The following is a 22,499-nucleotide window of genomic DNA, read 5'->3' as shown; positions in this document are numbered from 1 at the left end:
TGCCACATCAGGCTTGCAGGACATCCTAACCAACCCCCAGTCTTCTTGACTGCCTCCACCCTTTTCTTTAGCTTTGGGAATCAACCCAAATGTGAAGACTGCAACAGTGAAACACGAAGAGCTTAGTACAGTTGTGTACACTTACCATAAATGTAGATGTTCGTGTGTATTCACTGTTGCAGTCCTAGTTTCCCTCCCTCCCTCCATCCCCCTTCTCGCTCTTTCTCTCTCTGTTCTTACGAGGATGTTTTGGTATTTACTTTCTACCGGTGGTGTTCTTCCACCATAACCTAGCTCTCTCTTGGGGGCTCCTGACAGGGCAAGGAAAAACTGATGTAATTGTGTCTGCTGCCTTAATTTGTAACACTGATGACCTGACGTCAGTCCTGTAGCGATGGCAACCAATGCAGAAATACTAAGCCTCTGGTATTCCGGCCGACTAAGGATAACCCAAATGTGATGACTGCAACAGTGAGTACACTCAAACATCTACATTTATGGTAAGTGTACACAACTGTACTTTCTGGAGGGTTTTTGGGTCTGGCCCATCTACTTCCTGGGTGACCCCCCCCCCCCCCACTCCCTAGCCAGTGAGTTTGTCGACCTTTTTTTCCAGTAGGTGTGGAAGGAGCCGGACACAGATGAGCCAGTTCCTAAGAGACCAGATAAGATTCTTGCCCCTTATAAAGATTATGTGCATTGGAGTAAGAGTCCCTGTTGATGCTATAGTTGTTGCTGCAACTACAAGAAAGGAACTAGTGGAGCAGAGTTCTTCTGTTGATCCCCCTAAGAGGGAGTCCAGGAAGTTGGCCATATTTGGGAAACGGGTCTGTGCTTCAGAGACTTTCACACTTAGTTCACTGAATTATGTGGCACATTTTATAAGATTACAAAGAGATTTGATCAAGGAGCTTACCAAATCTCGTTTGAGGTCCTTGGCCTCTGATGATGGAAATAGAATTTCCTTGCAGCTGACCACCTTCATTCTAGCTCTAATTCATCCATGAGAGTGATCTCCCATGGTGCAGTAGGTACCCCTTGGGCAGCTGGTTCAGGCATAGCCATTAGAAGACATGCCTGAATGCTTTTATGTGACTTTGTGGAACCATTGTAGTCTTTACTGTTTGTCAGTGTACATTTTAACAGATGTTCTTGTGTAGGCCCCAAGATTTAAGGACACACTACAGGTGCAAATAGGAAAGAAAGACTCTTATGGGGTGTATGTTTTTCTGACCCTCAAAGGCCCTTCCCATAGAACTAATTAGGTGCTGGAAAGATGTGGTTTAAAAAGTCCCAGTGTCCTTTCCAGCAGTCCTGTGGAGATATTTCCCCTAGGGGCAGAGGGAGGAACCTCGAACAGAAGATGCCGCCTTCATGACAGAGGTGGTCTGCAAAACCAGGGATCTAGAGATTTTTTCAGATAGCTCCTATCACTGCTCCTCAAACGAGCCCCAACTGTCCCTCTGTGGAAGCAGTCGGGATGTCTACCCATACACAAGACAGCCTGGCTAACTATCACGAAAGATTTGTGGGTGTAGAAGGTTTTATCCAGATGTTATATCATACCATTTTACCATCCCCTGTCAACAGTTCAGAAGAAAAGCCCTGATGTTCCAGACAGTCAGAGGTAAGCAGCATCTGTAGAAATAAAAAAGCAGTGAAACAAAAGTGTCATCCAGTAGTTTCCTCCAGACTTGAGAGAGACCGGAACCTACTCAAGTTGCTTCTTGGTGCCAAAAAGACAAGGGACTTGAGAGCAATTCTGGATATCAGCAAATGAAACCAGTTAACACAGTATACAAAGTTTCATACGGTCATAGTTCATTGCAATCTGGCCCCATCTGCGTGAGGTTGATTGGATGTGCTAGACTCTATAGATCTTCAGTATGCTTACTATCCAATCAAAATGAACAGACGCTCCAGGAGATACTTACACTCCCCAGTAGGATCCAGTCATTATCAATTCAGAGTACTGCCCTTTGGTCTCGCCACAGCCCCCAAGTTGTTGACTAAATGCATGGCACTTGAGACTGTTGGGATTCTAGGTGTTTCCATATCTAGACTGGCTGCTGACTGCTTCATCCAGGCATTAACTGTTGCAAGTAAGGGACTAAAGCCAGCTGTGCTCCTGTCTAGGAATAACTGTCAATTACAGCAAGTCTCAGCTTACCCCAACACAGTCTGGATTTCATAAGTGCTCATTTGGATACAGTCAGTCAGATAGCTTCTCTTCCCTCAACTCAAATAAACACTTTACAGTCCCAAGTCCAGAAAGTAATCCAGAATTCATCCCTTCCAGCCTGACTTATTCTTTAGGCTTTGGGTTCCATGGTAGCGCCCGTCATCCTTGTTCTGCTAGCCAAGCTTCATATGAGAATTCTTCAATGGAAGATACCATCCGTTATCCATGCCAGTCTAGATAATTCAGGCATATAAACGATACCTTTTATGGTGGATTCATTCAAACCAGCTCCGCAAAGACCATCCATTTGTTTTTCACCTCTACAGGGCCACAGTAACCATGGACAGCTCCTAGCTTAGGTGAGGGAGAGAGACTACTTGGGAAGGACGGTCCAATGTATGTGGTCCCCTGTAGAGCCTCACGTGTATCATTGCCCTGGAGATGAGAGGTGTCCTAATGTTACAGAGATTTCAAGACATTCTCCATCCTGGAGAGCTGCATTACAGATGGACAACATGTCAGTAGTCTGGTAAATCAGCAAACTGGCAGGAAACATATCTTACCCTTTTAGTCGAGAAGCTGTGAGAGTGGCAGTGGGGCAGTCTGTTCTACTTTCTAATAGCAGTGTACACCCTGGGCAAATTCATAGTAATTGAGGACAGGTTAAGCAGGTCCATTCTGATGCCTCATGAGTGGTTTCTCAGTGTCAAAGTGGTGAAGAAAATTCTCCATCAGTGGGGGCCATCTATGCTCCGATCTTTTTGCTTCTCCACTGAACAACAAGTGCAGCAGGTTCTTAGCTCTGAACCCTCCTCCTGAGGAGTTGGTGAAAGCTGATCTGATTCATGATTTGCCCTGTGGTCTCCTTTATGCCTTTCCACCCTTGCCATTAATTCCCAGGTTCTTCAGAAGGCAGTTGGGTTGAAGAGCACAGTTATTCTAATTGTACCCTTTTGGCCTCTTCAGATTTGGTTCTCTATTCCTCTGGCCTTATCTTCTACATTCACCCTGGATACTGGATCCAACTCCATACCTTCCATCTCACCCCACGGACATGACTCACCCGGACATATCAGACCTAAAGCTGACCACATGGTTTCTCCAGTTCCATTTATTGCTAGACAAACCAGGCTTTCCTTCCTCATCCATCAGATTTTGTTATCTTCCCATAAGACTTCTATAGAAAGAGCTACAAGAGTAAATGGAAAAGATTTGTGTTTTGAGCCCTCAGCAAAGACTTCGACCCTTTTCCAGCACCTATCCCAACTGTCCTTGAATTCATAGTTTAAGTTTTCGATGAAGGGGCTAGTTTCTCAACAGTCAAAGTTCATTTGGCTGCCATTTCTAATTTTCATCTGGGTGAAAATAACTCTTTTCTAGAGTCTCCTAAACTGTACAAGGCTTTTCTCAAAGGAGCCTTTCTGCTCTGGCCTCCATTGAAAGACCCTAGTCGACCTTTAAATATAATGGTTCAGGTTTGATCTCAGTCATGGTTTGAACTTTCAGTCAAAGATTACCTCAAGTTTTTATCTCTGAAAACCATTTTTCTAGTGGCTTTGTTACCTAGAAGAGTATCTGAATTCCAGGCTCTGCCTTCAAAGCCTCCTTATCTGCTTTTTTACAAGGACAGGGTCTCATTGTGGACTAGCCTATCATTTTTGCCTAAGGTAGTTTCTGAGTCAGATATTAACCAGGTCATTAATCTACCAGTCTTCTTTCCAAATTTCTCAAACGATTGAGAGTACATGTTACATCTGTTGGATATGCATAGACAATTTAGTTTCTACTTCCATAGAACCAGACTTTAGGAAATCTGACCAGTCATTTGTTTCCTTTTCTCCTACCATATTAGACACTCCAGTATCTACAGTTACATTGGCCAAATGGTTGACTGATTTGTATAACCTTTTATCTTTATCAAAACCTCTTGGGGCCCATTCCATGAGATATATGGTGGTTTCCACAGCTTTTTGGTCTACAGCAGTGGTTTTGAAACTTTGCAAGCTGGAGGACCCCTTTTGTAAAGGAAATATTTTGGCAGACCCCTAAACGCAGCAGTACACATATGTTACATTTGGATCAACCCCCCCCCCCAGTCAGCCCCCCCCCACCACCACGCAGCCATTTCAGTGTCCCCATTACTTGGCTATATCTCCCCATTTGCCTTAAACACTGTTCAAAATTCTCAGTGTGTATATTGTTTTCAGCTTTAGTTCTACAGATATTTGGATTTAATTTAAAACTTTTATTTCAAATGTTATAGTACAAACACTACTAAAGCTAAACAGAGCAATACAGTCTCACAATGAAAACAGACTTGGCATAAAAACTTCTCTGCCTTTGAAACTCAGATTCGCTGAAACAGCATTGAAACCCACATTCAAACAAAATGCATCTGGCCAGTGGCGGATTGTTTACCTTTGGGCTGTTTTCAAAGCATAGGTCCTTTGCAAACATTTTTAGGACCATGCAGGAGTTATTTTATTCATCTTCCTGATTGTATAATTAAATTTTAATGTACAATAATTTAAATATATTTATTGTATAATAATACAGCACCATTTGGCAAAGCGTGTTTTAAATGCATAGTTTTGCACATTTTTCCAATTAGCAATGAAACAAAACCTATGAACCAATAATGACAAAATGGCCCAAATCAAAACATTTTAACCATAAAAGGCCACTCAAACTTGTGTCATTACACTCCACCAGTATCAGTCAGTATCCACGATCTCTGCAGAAGTAAGTCATCTGAATTATTCTACCTTAAAAAGATCGGCAACTAACGAAAGGGCTGCTGCTAGCAACAACTTTATATTTCAATGTTTCATGTATAAATTCAGTGCCTGCTGCCCTTGAAGAATAAATTGCCTACTTGTGTTACATTAAAGAAATGGTAAGCTGATAATACTACATGGATAGCAAACTGAAAACAGGTTTATAGTTATTAGGCATCTCATCCAAAGGAGGACATATTCAGGACTTCAGCACCCACCTCCTGAAAATGCAACACAGTATCAGCAATACATTTGCATGATGTGGAAGTAGAACCCACAGCCTTCTACATCAAGATATAAATATGTTGCCTGTTATGCTAGTAACACTGCTTTAAAATTCTATACCACAATGGTGATGCCATGTGCTAGCTAAACAAAACAGCTGCACATTGTAAACAGAATTAGCATGAGCAGCAGTAAATTTCTCTTCCTTTGAAGCTCACAGTTCCTTGAAAATGCACTTGAAAGTAAACTCCTTGAAAAAAATCCACCTGTAACTCAGTTCCTTGAAAAATGCTGCTTGATAGTTGGGGTAGAGAGGTTTCAGGCTCTTGTTTCCCGTAGCTGAAGTATAGAGTTTGAGCCTAAGCAAATTACTAACCACTTGCTAACCCTATCTAGGGCATTTCACTCTCTCGCGCTCTCTCTCTCACTCACACACACACACACACACACACACACACACACACACACACACACGCGTGCGCACATGCACACACAGACATGTGCTCCGAGACCACTACTTCTCCATTTAAAAACATTAAACCTCATACCTCTCAACCTCTTAGTTAGCTCAAGAAATCTGGACAAAGCCACAAATAATGGGGGAATACAGTCTAAAAAAATAGGGACACCATTTAAATATTGCTTTTACAAACTTATAAAGTTAATAGAAAAATAAGGTTTGCATTAGTGTGAATTTTCTGAAGGATATTAACTCTAAAGCTGAAATGTCTGCCATTATTTTCTGACTGCAGTCCTCCATGACTTGCCAGAGGTTTGCCAGAAAAGCTCAGTTTTAAGACAAACAGACCAAAAAATAAGAAGCAAAAATCTGGACATTCTGCGAAAACCTGTACAGTTGAGGGGGGGGGGGTATACTACTGACTTCTTACACACACACACACACACACACACACACACACACACACACACACACACACAACAACAAGTTTTGCATTACTGTGAATTTTTCTTTCTGAAGCTGTGAAGTCTAAAGCTCAGTCCTCACAATGAATTGCCAGGAAAACCCTATTTTATGAGAAGCAGACCAAAAGAATAAGGCAAAAGTCTGGACGGGTCAGATATGCTTTATATTCAAGCAGCCTCACAAAAAAAAAAAAAAAAACTTTCAGGGTCTTTACAAATCCAAAAGCTTGTCTTGATCAGCTCTGCAGTACTAGCAGAAGGATCCAACAGCATAACACAACTATGGTAACTGTCTGACTGGAGGGAAAGGTAGCATTTTGTTAAATTTCCCTCCAAGTTCCAAGTGCCAGACAGAAAGCATAGGGCAAGCAAGCAGTTGTACTGCATCAGCCACAAATGCAGAAGTTATTACTTTATATTCCATCTGTAAAAACACAGGGCAAGCAGCTGGTAAGCCGTGAATGTGGAAGACATGGAAGTATGCTTGTTTTCTTTTTTCTTTAATGGTCACTGCAGAAGAAAGAAGTGGAACTCCACGGACCACTAGAATTAATCATACAGATCCATAGGGGTCCGTGGACCACAGTTTTGAAATCAGTGGTCTTAGAGCATCCTTATATAATATTTGTGCAGCTGCAGCTTGGGCTAATCACACACCTTACTTTTATTGCTCATTGCGAGTTAGATCTGGTGTCTAGGAACAGAGCAGCTTTTGGCTTAGAATATCCTTCCTGAGGGTCCTCCTAGGGTTGTGGCAGCTGGGAACTCTGTCCCATTAGTAGAAGAGTGAAAGAAAATTAAAATAGCATATTAAAAAGTTATGTACTCACCATACGTTTCATCTGTGTTGTCCATTTTCATTCTTCCACAACTCCCCACCCACCTACCCCCTCCTTTTATACTTCTGGAGAAATCTAAGAGGGGTATATGAACCTCTGCTCTTATTTGAGCTCCAGCTTCCCTTTATCTATTCTGCCACTGTCCTTTTACATCTAGGGACAGCCGACTCGATCTGAGGTACTTTCAGTTGGTGGGGCATTGTGGGTAAAGGGAGGAGCTCGAGGGTTCTAAGATCCCACACTCTGGAAGAAGTGGCTGAGTCAGATCAAAGTCTCAGATCTAAACCCATCAGTTGAAGAAGAATGAAAATGGACAACAAAGATGGAATATCATGGTGAATACATAACTTTCCATTTTGGGCCTTATGGTATCTGTGATTCTCATAATACACCTGACGAGGTTCCACATAAGAAAGATACAGTGGTATTTGAAATCTCTTTGGTCCCAGCATCAGCACCCTTTATTTTTTTTCAAATTCCAGTGCTGGGTTTTCTCATAAGAGAAGCATCTTGGTGGAGACATCAGATATTCTTAAATGCACGTCTCCCTGTCTGTCTCCATAATGTAAAGTCAGTCACCGCAGTCACTTCAGACATTGGTTGGGGAACAGTTTCAGGATGGATACAAGTGCAGGGGTGTGGGATGCCAAGGACAGATGCAAGCACATAAATGTCAAGGAGATGCCTTCCCTGATCCAGGTATTTAACCCTCTAAACCATCTTTGGTCCCAGGACCTCTTCAAGTGGTTACAGACAATGCAACAAGCATAGGGGAGCCAGGTTGTACAGTCTTGCAGACTAGCCATGGGGGCTTGGGATATAGCTTCTCACCACAATCTCACTGTTCAGGCATTCTACATTCTGTCAATGCAAAACTTTATGGCAGACAAGCTGAGCAAGACCACAGCAGACCTTCACAAGTGGAAATTAGTTCAGGGTTTTTATCCAAGATTTGAGCCATATATAGGGATTCCCTCATGTAGTTCTCTCTGCCTCTTTTCTGAACAATCAACTGGCAAGGTTCTATTCCAGGTCTCTATGCAAAAATGCCTTTTCTTTTCCTTGGACAGGAATGTTTCTGTATGCTTTTTCACCCTTTCATCTAATATCCAAGGTACTTCTGAAGATTCAGAAGGAATCCCCAGATCATTGTGGCATCTTCTTTCTGGCCCAGACAATCGTGGTTCTCCCTTCTTTTGGAAATGGCTAGGGGCTATTACCACAAGCTTCCTCACAGACTGGATCTAGTCCCACAAGAACAGGAATACACCCCAGCATATATCATCTTCAGTTGATTGCTCGGATGATAGGGTTTTAATTCCTTTTAGGCACCTTTTTACTGAGCATGTGCAGTAGGTACTAATGGGGGCAAGAATGCCTACTACTAGAAAATCATACATTAACAAATTGAAAGATTTTCTAATTGGTGCCTGCAACATAACCAGTACTCAATCAGTGCTTGTTGTTTTCTGGTTTTATAAGATTTGTGTGAATTAATATTTTATGGCCTGCTTTATTCCTCTGTCAATGTTAATTTATCATCCATTTCAGTACATCTGCCCATGGATCCTCCTCTTTAAAAGCAGTGTCATGTCAAAATGTTCCTGAAAGGGGTTTTGCATAAAAGGTCTCCAAGAAAACTGGTGGTCCCTCCTTGGAATCTTAATTTTGTGTTAGAAAAGCTAACACTTTGTCCATTTGAACCAGCTAATCTGGCTGACTTGAGGTTCTTAGCTTGGACAACATTTTTATTAATTGGTCTGACCTTTGCAAGAAGGGTATATGAGTTGCAAGCTCTTAATGGCGAGTCAGTCCTATCTAATTTTCCATATGGACAGTGTTTCTTTGAGAACTATTCCTTTTTTATGCGTGAAGTGGCATCTGACCATACTTTCAGCCAAACTATCCATCTGCCTGTTTTCTTTCTTAAACCTTGGATGTCCATAGTCAGCTGATGCGTTATCATGACGGAACTAAATCTGTCAGGTCTTTGGATCAATTGTTCATTTCTTGTGGAAGGAAGAGGAAGGGACAAACTTTGTCAAAACGGACCATTTCCAAGTGGCTATCTAAGGCTATTGCATTTTGTTATACTGACCATAACAAAATTATTCCAGGCAGAGTTGAGGCCCACTTTACCATGACCTTGGCTGCATCTCTGTTTTTTTTCTTTTTTGGAAAGGGCTGTATTCTAGAAGTATTCTAGAAACTGCTACTTGGTCCTCTGTACTTACTTTTACAAAGCTGGGTTCCTTCTCTAAGTCAAAAACTGAGCGTGAAAACGAACCAAATAAATATAATCCAGGACCAGGAAACAGAGAAGCTGAAGTAGTAGATATCAAGCAGAATTATTTATTCAACTTGCAAGTTTGTTCGTATTTTGTTGAATAAATAATTCTGCTTGATATCTACTACTTCAGCTTCTCTGTTTCCTGGTCCTGGATTATATTTATTTCCTTCTCTAAGTCCAGATCAAGCTTTGCTAGGGACCGTTTACCAAAGGCTCCTGGATTATTCTCCTTTCACCTCCCAAATGTAGTTGGCTAAGCTAGTTACCCATTTAGCTAATGCTACTACAGAAGTGATCAGTATGATGAACATAGTTCAGTTGTGTAAGTTGAACCTTCCATAACAGTAGATGATCAAATGAGTACTGCTACAGTAGCCACTTAATCCTTCATCCCCCTTGTCTTTTGATGTGTTTTTTTTATACCAGGTTGTGGACATTTATCTTTTGTTCATAGCTTTGTCCTTTCAGGGCTCAGCATACATGTCTCTGCTGTCAGGAAATCTCTGAAGGGCTTTGTGCCCAAATTTGTCTTGTAGTCAGCCCAGCTCAAGCCGCCTGACAGTTTGGGAGAGTGAAAGGTACTCTGAAGCTTAGGAAGCATTCCAGCTGTTGTATCCTTTGTAGGATGCAACTCATATATGTAAGGATCATTCAAACATCTAAGTTCAACTTGCACAGCTGATCTATTCATGTGTTATTGACACCACTTAAGTACTACCATTTGAACTTTCTTATGCGTCGATATTGCTTACTAAGGTATAGGCCATGGTACCTAATGCTTTGCAGTGGGGACAATTTTTGTATTCTATCATTTACAGATGTTTCCAATTGACCCTAGTGAAGGACTCCCTGGTAGCATGCCTGAAGTGAGCATATGCCATGCCAGTCCTGTCCTTGTTAAAGACAGTCTTGTCCATAACCTGGAGAAATATGTGCTGATTCTATATCGGAAGAATTGCTTTCATTGACACAGAGCTGGGCACCTTCCATTTGTCTTTCATTTATGTTCACAGAGAGAACTCAGGAAGTCATGGATTTGGAACCTTGGTGTGGATGATACTTAGAGTCCAGGTATTGAACCCTCTTGCAGTTTTTGACCTTTATGACTGTGATTGTCTTCAAGTTGTAACTTTCAGCCACAGGGATGCAGATGTTGTAGTGGACTGTATTGTGCCATGCTTGTGGATGCAGAGCCATCATGATCTCTCACATGCATACCTAGTGCCTGATCCCTGACTTTGACCCTTGTAGCGGTGGGCAGTTCCCATAATTCTCTATTTCGGCTTTTAATTCCTACAGCATAATAATGTGTTTCATATAAGGAGTGGAAAACATATTTTGGTGTCTGTGGTTCATGGGAAGTGGTCCCTTTTAGTCAGGGATACATGCACTTCTCCTTACCATAAATACTTTGTGGGGGATACTGCTGCCAAGGCCCTACTAATTCATCTTTTTATTCCATCTGTTGTGTAGCACCTAAACAAACAAGGGTTCTGGTCATGGCCTCTGTGCAGAGAGGTGATGCACATTTGACAGCTGGCCATAAAGCGCACATATCAGTTTTTCATCAGGTCATGCCACAAACTAAGTGAATATGCTGCCATATACACCTAAGATGTTACTAGAGTTCCATGTTCAGAAGTCACATCTGTCAGGTTTGATACACTCCATGTTTGACTTATTTAATCTTTGGCATAATGCAGCTCTCCCTTCAAAGTGCAACAAGGCAGGGATTGTTTGTGATGGACCTTTTCTCCCTCCCATGAGAAGGAAGATTTGATTTATGTGTCATTACCTTTTGATTCTGTATCTCTTTAAATTTGAAGAAGGTCAAAGCTAATACTGGTTACGCCATTTTAGCTGAGGGGATATAGTTTAATCTGTCATCCAATGTTTGTTTGATTGCTGATAGAAAAAAAGTGCCAAAACACCTTTCTATGACAGTGGAGCTGTCCCCTTTCCCCCCTTTGATTAGGTGTATGTAAGGTTTTGGGTATGAAGGGCTTTTCTCTCGTATTTAGCGGGGTGCAGGGGGGCTTACCCCCTTCAAAACATCATCTAGTGATTGCCAAAGGTGTTTGGCATATTTTTTTTCGATTTAATTACTGTTGATCAAACAATATTCTTTAGCTGAGAAGGGTATGACTTCAAGCTTTCCGGTCACTATTATAAAGGAAACTTAGATTTTGAGCTGAGGTGGCCTGAGATTCACCTTAGGGGCCTGTTTTCTGTGTAGAGCCTTTGATCCCACTAGACCATCAAGTAGGGGTGTCAGAAGTGGATTCCACCCTAAAGGCATCCTGGTTCTTCATTTGGGAAAAGTGTACCTGATAGCACCTGTACAAATGTCCACTATTTCTGCCTATTATGTCCTTAAGGATGGTTGGAATCTGGCCCAGCAGCTGCTGGTCAAACAGTTCTTTCTGCACCATTAACAGTTGCTTTGTGGAATCTCTCTACTCTGTAGGATTTTAACTCTTCAGGATTGACAGGCTTACTAGTGTCCCACTCAATTCAACTGCTTCACTGTTTTTTTTCCTTCTGGCCCTGCAGGTCCTTGTGTGTATAGAAAACTTATTACCCTTTTGTAGGGATCAGTTGTCTCTTAGGAGCAACCCAGATTTGTTCCTGAAAGTGACTTCTTAGTTGTCTGTGAACCAGTGTGCTCTAATTCATGTTGACTGGGGAGAGATTAGAGGAGGCTGTTCACACCTTTGATGTGCAGTAGTGGCTCAGGTTTTACATAAAGCAAGTGCTATTGTCAAAGATTGCGGTGTGAGTGATTCCAGTGCTTGTTTGAGAAGTATCCCTTTTAGGAATATTCCTATTATCACTTGCTTTTTCACCTCCTATCTTCACCCAGAAATAATATATTGACTGAGGCTCTAAGAATTTGGCATCCTTTAGTACTTTTTTTTTTTTTTTAACTGGAGGATTCAACCATATGAACCTTTGCCCCTTTTTTCTCCCCTCAGGCTTTTTCCATCCAAATATGTTTATTGTTTGAAATTCAGTTTGTCATAGACTCACTGTGGAAGGGTCCCTGATGACAGGTATAACGAATATTTTATTTTGTATTGGTTGATCTGTGTGAGCGACCTACTTGATGGGTCTTATTCCTTATTACCATGTCATTCTCCTTGTATAGCCTCTCCATCTGTCTGGCAGCTATATTCTCTATCTTTGTTAAATAATCACATTTTAAATGGTGATAGAAAAGGAAAAAACATTTCATTGCTATTTTCATGCAGTGTATATGTACACTTAACTTTCATTTTCTAGATCCTATATTCGCTCCCGTACATTCAGCACTCGTTTCTGTAGCAACTATGGGTTTTGTGGGATTGGGTATCTAGCCCAAGGCCCAACCCTCCTCAGAGGGTGCACCACACACACACACACGCACACACACATGCACACGCGCACACACACACACTCACACACACACACATGCACACACTCACATCTAGGGCCAATTTAGAGTGTCCATTCCACCTCTTGCATGTCTTTGGAATGTGGGAGGAAACCAGAGTACCTGGAGGAAACCCTCACGAATGCAGGGAAGACATGCAGACTCCACACAGAAGGCATCCCAGCCGAGAATCGAACTGGAGAACCTCTTGCTGTGAGGCAACAGCGCTATCTTCTGTACTACTACGCCGTCCTTACTTTAATTTTAGCAATTTTTATTCAGTCCCGCATTACATAAATTACATAATTCCTCCACTCCATTAAACCTTACTCATTTAAACCTCACTCCTCCTGTAAATTATTTATGTATTGCTCTCATAAGTTCCATTTATTGCTACAAAACTTTATTCTTCACTTAGATCCCACCAGTAGTTCATTTTTCTTCTTTACAGTGTTCAGCAGTTTGATTACAGTTATTTTAAATCCTTGATTTCTGTTTTCTACTTTTTTTGGCTGCGAGTAGCATTAAACTTAAGGCATCACTATGTCTAATGAGTCACGTTGAGTATCCTAGCTTATAAGATTAATTTCCTTAGCTGGGAACCATTTGTTTTCCAAAATGTCTGTCAGGATACTAAGTAGGGAAATGTTATCTGCCAAAATGTTTATCTCCCCCAAAAAGTTTCCCCATTTTCTTTTCTCTTCTTTCGTGCCTCCAGCATTTGCTGTCTTCTTGAGGAAGAATTTTTTTAAGCCTGCTTGGAGTTTTAAAAATACTTACACAAGCACTTCCATTCAAAAATTCTAAATCTTCTGCACTTTGAATACTTGGGAGCCTTGCAGGGTTCTTCCCATTGTTAATTTGCCTTTTGTTGCTCTCTTCACAGTGTTTTTTAACCTCCTCCAATTGATACTTACAGCTATTATGCAGTGTTTTATTCTCCATACCAATTAATTATTCATTTTATAACAGCAGCTTCTGTTGTACATTACACTGAAACTTTACCAGAGCTGGTCTTTCTCTTAGCACTCCATATTCACTTTTCTTTACCTACAATTTTATTGATGGGGAAGGTGGTCTTTAACCTGCAGTACAAATCTCAACTTAGCCTTAGCCCACTTTACCTTCCAACTTACTTGCTCCTGGTACTTTGATTTGCTAATTTCTCATAGTAAATTCCAAGCCATTCTTGCTTATTTCCTGTACTCATATTTGCAGCTATTCCTATTGATAAAATATTTCTCCTTTCTCATACTGGCTCAATTCTTTAGAGTATTTTCTGCTACTTTATGATTGTAATATTCTTTATAGTGGTTGTTAGTCTCCTTAAGGTCTTGCATCCAAAATCCTAGTCTCTTTCCTCTAATTCCCCCCATTTCATCTTAGTCTCTTTCCACTTGCTTCATGAGCTCCCCATTTCATGCCTACCTCTTTAAACTTTGGTTTATAATCTTCTGTTTGAGTCATGTGTACGAGTCTTACTTGTGTAGCTGTGATGTACCCCTTCAAATTGGGGAACCTAAACCACCTTGTTTAATGGGAGTAATCAGCTTATCCACTTTAATTCTTGCCTCTTTCACTCCAAAATAAATTACTTTAAGACTCTGTTACTACCCACAGCTTCATCTCTGGGTGGCATAAATAACACCTGGTCTATGTACAAGACTAAAGAAGCTAAAAACATTTTCTTTGCTTGTACCTTACTGTCCTATTCCATAATGGAAAGCTTCCAGCTTATCATTTTCGGTATTGTCTTTTTAGTCTCTTCCCACATACTCTTAGCTGGCATAATCCTTTTTAGTCTGTACACCTAAATATTCATCTTTTCATGTCTCTATAATTATGGGTATTGGTGAACCAATTTGTGTGAGTACATAGTTTATCGCTATAGCACTTGTTTCATTTTCATTTATTTTATATTCCCAAAAGACTTGAAACTGCCTTATCGTATTCACAGCACTGAAATGTCCTATTCTGGATTTGTCAAGTTCAAAATAATGTCTGTAAATAAACCTTACTTTCCTTTATTACCATATTGGTTATATCCTTGAATATGTGAATGCCTGAATCCTACTTTGTCCATCTGTTCTGAGCCATTTGTATGATCTGGTTCTGGACATTTAGTGGTGCTCGTCCTCAAGTTCCTAAACTTTTTCTTGCCGTGATACTTCATACCCCACTGGGTTTTGTTTGTTACCACTGGAAATGGATGATCCTCAGTTGTTCTGCTAAATGCTCTCATTTACATTATTTTTTTAGGTTTTCTTGTCAGGTGGTATAGCAGTTTCTCAAGATTAGTTGTTAAGGATTAGAATTTAGATACCCTAGACTAGATAGAATTCAGTAGCCTAGATTTAGTGAACTGTTTTCCTGTACCTTGTCTCCTCTGAATGCTTAGACAGCTGTCTAGTGTCTTTTCTTCTAGGCTGTATCTAACTTTTTAATTAATTTATTTTATGAATAGTTAGTCTACCTTTTTCTTGCATCTTACTGATGGACTTCTTGCTGAGTGTTTTTTTTTTCTAATGTTACACTTGTGTTTAAAATGGAGAATAGCTCCAGGAAGAGTTTTAAAAAATGTGTCGTACTGGACACCCATGACTCCAGCTGTTTGTGTAGGTCCAGAACATTTTGATGTCACTTGTGAGTTCTGTCAAGGTTTCTGCTCCAGGGCTCTGGCTATCTCAACAACAGGTTAATTTTACTGGGTATTTTGCCTCCTGACCCTCTAATATCAGATGAAGAAAAAGGACAAAAACAAAGAATGCTTCCTTGGATCTGAAGGTTTTTAAACCCCAGGATAAGGACTCTTCCCTAATTTCTACCTCCATGTCTACAGCCAAGTCACCTGAGAGTATTGTAATCAGAGACTACCCTGCCCCCCCCCCCCCCCAGCTCTGAGTAAGCACTTATTGGGGAAGGAACTGTCTACTCATTCCTTCCTGGCCTCCTTCAGAAAGTCTGTTAAGTCATTCAAGGGTACGACAAAACTTGATTGGGAACCATGATGGACTTTCTTAAAACTCTGACAGAGATGGGCATCATTCCATTTCTTCCGCTCCTATGGCAGATCTGATTGGGCTCACCTCCCCATTTTTAGCTCCTACCCAGTGCAAGCTGTGCACTGGTGGCTTTTGTGCAGACATTGCTTCCAGACCCTGTAATACTGGATTCAACAGTGGTATACTGTGCTCTGACGGCTTTGCATCAGACTCACCTGACTTCAAGACCGTTGGGGTTGGGTGAGTCTCAGCTCTGACTGCTCTGTTCTGGGTCTCCAGCTGTAGTCCATATGGGGCATTTTTCTGTGGAGTTTTTTTGGGTTCAAGCTGCCAGCTCTGATCTCAAGCTCAGACCAGTCTGTTTTCTCAGAGCTGGGAGATTGACTCTGGTTCCAGCATTTACTGCCTCTGTGGGAAATAGCTCAGCTCTAGAATTGGACTCCAGATTATCATTTGAAGTCATGGAGAAGAAAATAGCTTCTCCACAGAGACATCTAACAAGGCTTCCTTCAACACTGGCTACACCCTCAGATGTCTTCCTGACTGTTTTGGTACCCTTGTTTTATGCCTCCCTGGGACAGAACAGACTACTTTTCCTCAAAGATGCCACAAGGGATCAGATCAGTCAGTCTGAAATCCCCAGGATATGAACGTGTAAAAGAAGCCAAATGGACTCCTCTTTGGAATGTTCCACTTCTGCCTCAGACTTGAAGGATCTAGAGGGGCCTCCCATAACCCCCTAAGACACTACATTTGGTGACATCCTTGAGCTAATGAGACAAAGGGTATTATGACCCACTATCTCACTCTCTCAGGACAAGCAAGTGATTCTGCTGCCTGTGCCTCTTGTATGGTCCTCCAGCAGATGGTCTTGACCTTCTTGGTAGGAAGGTGTGGCAGGAACTGGACATGGCAAAGGCCATCCAAAGTAAACCAGACAAAATCTTAGGTTGTCACAGAGATAGGCAGTTCTGATCAAACAGTCCTCCTGTGGACTCCATGATCATTGCAGCAGCCAATAAAAACGAACTCCCTAAGAAGTCTATGGCTATCCATTCTCCTAATAGAGAATGTAGGATGATAGGATAGAGAAACAAGCTTACTCATCCACATATGACTTTTGGGCATTGAATTACTTAACACGCACATTAATTGCTTTTAAAGAAACTTAATAAATCAGGTTATGAATACTTTGAAAAAGCTTTCTTAACAAGATTCCAAAAAAACAGTTTTAAGCTACCCTGGGAATGGGGCTAGTGTTGAATGTCACAAATCTCTCCATCAGATTCTCCATAATGCAGCAGATGGAGCTGTAAGAATGGCAGGCACCGGTCTCAATTTGCTGCCATGGCTTATATGAATTCACTGTTTATTTCAAAGTCTCCTTCACCAACACTCCCATATGATGGCACCTCTTTATTTGGCCCTATGGTGAAAAAAAGATGGTCAAAGTGTGAAGAAGGCAAGGCGTTGTTTGCTGTAGAAGTTAGATTTGAGAGCCCTCAGTGACCATTTAATAGGAATCAAAATAGCTTCACATCCCTGTGATTCAGAAAACACCAACATTAGGCATTTAATTCTGCTTCAGACAGGAACAGTCACAGCAGAAGTGGTTCCTTCAGGGAACACTTACTTAGAAGTCCGCATAATCTGGGCTTTTGTGGTCCCGTCTCAGGAAGGCAGAATGAGCAGCCCTGAAGGTTTGCATGACTGCCTATCTCTGGAGGCACTTGGGAGCATCTTTTCCTTTACTGAGCTGAGTTGGTTTGCCATCATGTAGGACAAGTGGCTAAAAGGCATGGTAGCTGTCCCATTTTCCCTTTTACCACCCACCCAAAAAAAAACTTCCATTCCCAGACATTCCACTGTGCAGACATGAAGCAGCAGAGAAAGAAGCTGCTCTTCTACAAAGAAGTCATCCAAGAGGTCCCACTGGGAGCATAGAGGGTGAAAAGACTATATGAGATTATTTTTAGTTCCCTAGAGCAATATCCTCAAGCTGATTCTGGACCTCAGCAGTCTAAACCAGTTTATCATTAAAAAAAAAAAAAAAAAAAGACACACGTATTCAGAATGGTCACTATGCAAATAATCCTCCCTTGTCTAAAGGAGGTGATTGGATGTGCTCCGTAAGCCTCCAAGATGCTTATCCTCCATGTAAAAACTATGACGCAATCAAGGAGGTATCTTGGGTTTTGGTTGGGAGCCAGTCACACTTACTTCGGAGGCCCGACCTTTGGTCTTACCACAGCTCCTGGGGCACACCCTGTTGTGATCTCTTTGCCAGTCCAACCAGCAGCAGATATTTCATCTATTTTCTCCCAGAAGTTACCCCCCCCCCCCCAAAGAGATGCTATTATTTCTCAGGAGCCCCATAGGATAGATCTGCTATTTTACCAATTTTGTCATCCACAGGTTCCTTCAAAAAGCAGTTTGATGAAGATTTGTTGTCCTATGAAGGAGCCGCCCTGGCACTTGGATATGAAACTGGATTTACTTTCCCATCCTTGTTGCCATCTCGAGTCTCAGACTTGCAGCATGGTACCTCCAGTTACCATGATGGCCTTGAATTCCTCCCTTTCACAAGCAGTGTTACGTATCTTGTCAGCTTCCCAGAAACAGTCTACTCAGAAAATGTATAGGAGCAAGTGGAAAAGATTTTCTATTTGGACACCATCTCAATAACAACCCACCTCTGCTGCAATATCTAGGTTTTACAGTGCCCAGCTACTCTTTCTGAACAAGGAGCTGGCTTCACTACTGTCAAAGTCTAGATAGCCTTCATATCTAACTATCATTATGGTTTCAATATCATTTTATGGCCACTCTCAAACTTATAAAAAAAAAAAAATTTACAGACATAAAAGACCATAACACCTAGGGTTTTAACCTTGTTCTGGAGGATTTAACAAAACCTCCCTTTGAACCAGATGCTTGAACAGATCTCAAGTTTTTGTCTTGGAAAACTCTTTTCTTGGTGGCTGTAACTACTGCCAGCAAAATTTGAGTTACACACACACACTATCCTAACTGGTCCCATACTTGATACTTAAAAAAATAGTGTCCTTGAGAACAAATCCTCCATTTGTAAATAAAATGGCCACCAAATCTAACTTGAATTAAGCTAGTCATTTCCCAGTATTCTTTCCAAATCACAACAACCTGGGCTAATGCTTAATGCACACACACACACACTGAATGTCCACTATCGACTTGTCTTCTATTTGCATAGATACAAGGCCAGCAGGAGGACTCTCAGCTGTTCCTTTGGTTTGAATAAATTGGATCAGAAGGTCTCTAAACGAACACTATCCAACTGGTTGTCAAACTGCATGTCATTTATGTAAATAACAAATGAGCTCTTCCAGCTTGATTTAAGGGGCCTATTTCAAAAATTCTGTAGTGGAAGAAATACAGGAGGAGGAGGGGGAACTGACCCCAGGCAATATGTGCATGAGCAGCTACTTGACGGTCTTGATACCTTTTCCAAAAATTGCAAACTGTATGTAATTTCCGGATCTAGTGCTTCCTTTGTGGTGTCTTTCTTGAAGGGTATCTTGATGTGATGCCAACCAAGAAAGAAGTTAGCCTGGGTTCATCAGTCTGATGAGATAGACAAATGAAGTAGAATACGAAAGTTGTGTACATAGCATAATGATGGATGCTTTTCATCCTTGTCCGTATAAGACATCTCTCAGTTCTTCCCCTTCCTATACCTGAATTCATGTTGGGTTTCAACTACATTCTGAGGGCAAGGTCAGCCTGAGTTTAGTAGGGCATTGAGCATCAAAGGAAGGAAAAGTTTAGAAGCTTTAGGTAGAGAACACTAGCAATCAGCTGGATGTGATGCAGCAAACAAATTCAGTCCCATCTGTCATATCGGACAGACAAGGGTGGAAAGGATACAGTATTATGGTAAGTAGATAACGTTCACCTCTCTTTGCTAGCAATTCTAAATGTAATGTAAATAACAAAGCTGAAGACATTACTGCCTCGTTCCTGTGTTCAAAATTAGCTTGTTAGAGAAGAACCCTCTCACTTGAATTTTTGCCTTTTACCCTTTCTATTATCTTCCTTATTAACTGTGTTCAGTCAGGGAACACAAGTGCTACCATTACCCTGTTCATAAAATCTTAGCTTGTTCTGTTAAATGCTTTCTTTTCATCAAGGCCCACTAATCATCTCAGCATTTAGTTACACACTGCTCCCCTCTGATAATTCTGTTAATGTTAGTTTATATTTGTTGTTCGTCTACCAATTGCTCTTTATATCTACCTAATTGTTGTATGCTTTACTGCTAATGCCTGCTTACTTTGATAAGTAGCTAGCACCCCCTGTTAAATACTGTTCCAGTACGCTGTTCCTGCTTATCTCTCCTAGTGTGTAACCCATAAATCCTTTGTCTAAGTGACTTTTCTTTGTTGTCCTCCCTTGGGTTACCCCAGTGTGAAACTTACCCTATTTCCAAGTGGCTATTACATGGCACATTCTGTTGTTAGCAGCAGTACTAGCTGATCTGTTTGTATATAGCCTGCCTAGGTTGTAGCTTTTATAGCTATTTATTTATATTTACAAGACTACCATGTATCTTACTGAATGTAATTCCAGCCTTTTCATGCCCACTGAGTATTGCTGACTTATAGCATGCTTTAACTGTTGACCAGGAAGCTGTTACTATAAACTGTCATTTAATGTGCATGATATATTGTCTATTTACTGCTGTAACTGGTTCTTTTATGGATTGTTGTAACTGTTTTATTATTAGTAATGTTGCCTTAAGCCTTAACCTACTCTAATTGTTTTTATCATTTTAAATTTCCTCCTAGCTCTGTACCTCCTATCCTACTCTACAGGACCTACCTAGTCTGTACAAGACCCCTGTCATTCAATTCCAGCCATCCCAGCGCCTGGCCAAAGATTACTGCTGCCCAGTGACTAGATTGTTTTTTCTTCCATGCTCCTATGGACTAAGAATGTATGCTATACCCAAGTCCTACTACTTAGGTGTATCTGTTTAACCTACACTGTATCTAGTATAAAATATAAACTGTTACTGAGTAAGTTATTTCCTGTAGTAAGTATAGATAGTTATTTAAGCCCTGTGCCAGGACTCTAGCAGCCATTCTCCTCTCTATAGGTGACCCTACTGCCATATCTCCATACCCTTGACCCATTATCTGTTGCACCCCTGCCTGCCACTTCTATCACAGTTTTTTTCTTGTATTCTACTCTCTGCCCACTAGGTGGCACTCGAAGCTTGCTTTAGGCAAATAATCCTTACCCCACTTTCCATAGCTTTTTCTCATCTGGATCTTCTCTCAGGTTTTTCCCCTTGCTTAGCTGTGAATCTTTGTGCATTGTTCTGCTGCTCCTATCCCTCTCTTATCACACCCTCTAGCTCCATTGTACCTCCCCTACTTTTACTTTAGTCCCTTTTGCCTCTAACCTGCTGTACCTAACTATACTTACCTCTGGCCGCCCTCTCTGTGCCAGGAACCTGCTACTCTCTGATTGTCTCTCTGCAGAATCTTCATCTACCTGCTGTAGCCCGCTCCGTTCGCCCTGCAGGCTCACTCCGCTCCTCTACCCTACCCCCAATTCCCACCCACCTCCAGTGCTGCTAACTTTATACCTGCATAACCACACCCCCTACTCCTCAACTACCTATCACAACCTATTTCTAATTAACACCCCCTATTTCCACCCATCCTATTACTGCTAGCTTTCTCCCTGCTTAACCACACCCCCTGCTCCTTAACTACTTATCACAACCTTCTTCCAATTAACACCCCCTACTTCCTACTAGAATAATTCCCAACCAATACTCTATAACCTTACACCCCCATACCTAAACTTACTATTACCTGCTGTACTTACCAACTTAACCTACCTTTCTCTTACATTTGTAACCTCTATAACACACTTTTGCTTCAGTCCTTCTACAACTCTCTCTTCCACCTTCTTCCATCTCTAATTTCTATAGTTATTCCAACTACACTTAACTTACTCCTATATTCCTAATTTCTGTAACAACTCATACTAAACTTCACCTCTAAGCTCTCCACCACCTGCTACTCTCTTTTCCTCCTTCTGCTACCTCTATTATCACCTGTCACTATACACCTTACACTCTTACACAACACTAGGCACCTTCTTTCACCTCACACCACCCTTACCCATTCAACCCAATGGCCTCTAAATACAACTCTACTTACACATACCTCCTACTCCTACCCAGCATTCTAACTGCCCTTACTCTAGCATTCTCACTAACCTTCTTTGAACATTATTCTCTACTACAATACCACCACCACCACCACTACCAACAAGCCACAACATTCTCGCATATAAATTCCCTAAAACACATTAACATAACCGCTACATCTAGCTATACCCTTCCAAAGTACCACAGATCTACCCATATCACTTACTTCCTTGACAAGAAACACCCATTCAACTACTTCAAATGTATACAACTAATACAAAAACCCCTACAAAATCATTTCTTAGATAGTGATATCCATCCTAACCCTGGTCCACATACAACACTCCCCAATGACCCTTATAACCAAAAACCCTACACTACCCTCCACCTTAACACGGTCATCTAACTCCCTCCTGATAGCTCACCTTAACATCCTTAGCATCAACAATACAATATCCCATCTTCATGCAATTCTAGATGTCTACCCTCTGCATTGCTGAAACTTGGCTTAGACCTTCAACCAAAGATCACGAAATTACCCCCCCCCAGGATATAACATCCTGAGAAAAGACCGGACTACCAAAAAAGGTGGGGGAGTAGCCATTTTTTTATAAATCTGAACTCCAATTATCAACCTTCAATG

At 41.3% G+C, this 22,499-nt stretch overlaps 1 protein-coding gene across 2 annotated transcripts in view; it reads left to right on the top strand.

Moving 5' to 3' along the window:
- Positions 1–22,499, top strand: part of LOC122790475 (zinc finger protein 521-like) — a 3,214,752-nt gene that overhangs the window by 1,318,861 nt on the left and 1,873,392 nt on the right. The window lies entirely within an intron of this gene.

Source organism: Protopterus annectens, chromosome 16.part0 (assembly GCF_019279795.1).
Source record: "Protopterus annectens isolate FY-2018-M chromosome 16.part0, PAN1.0, whole genome shotgun sequence".
Taxonomy (NCBI): Eukaryota; Metazoa; Chordata; order Ceratodontiformes; family Protopteridae; genus Protopterus; species Protopterus annectens.
The sequence above is the reverse complement of the archived record's forward strand: the minus strand, read 5'-3'. Positions and strand labels throughout refer to the sequence as shown.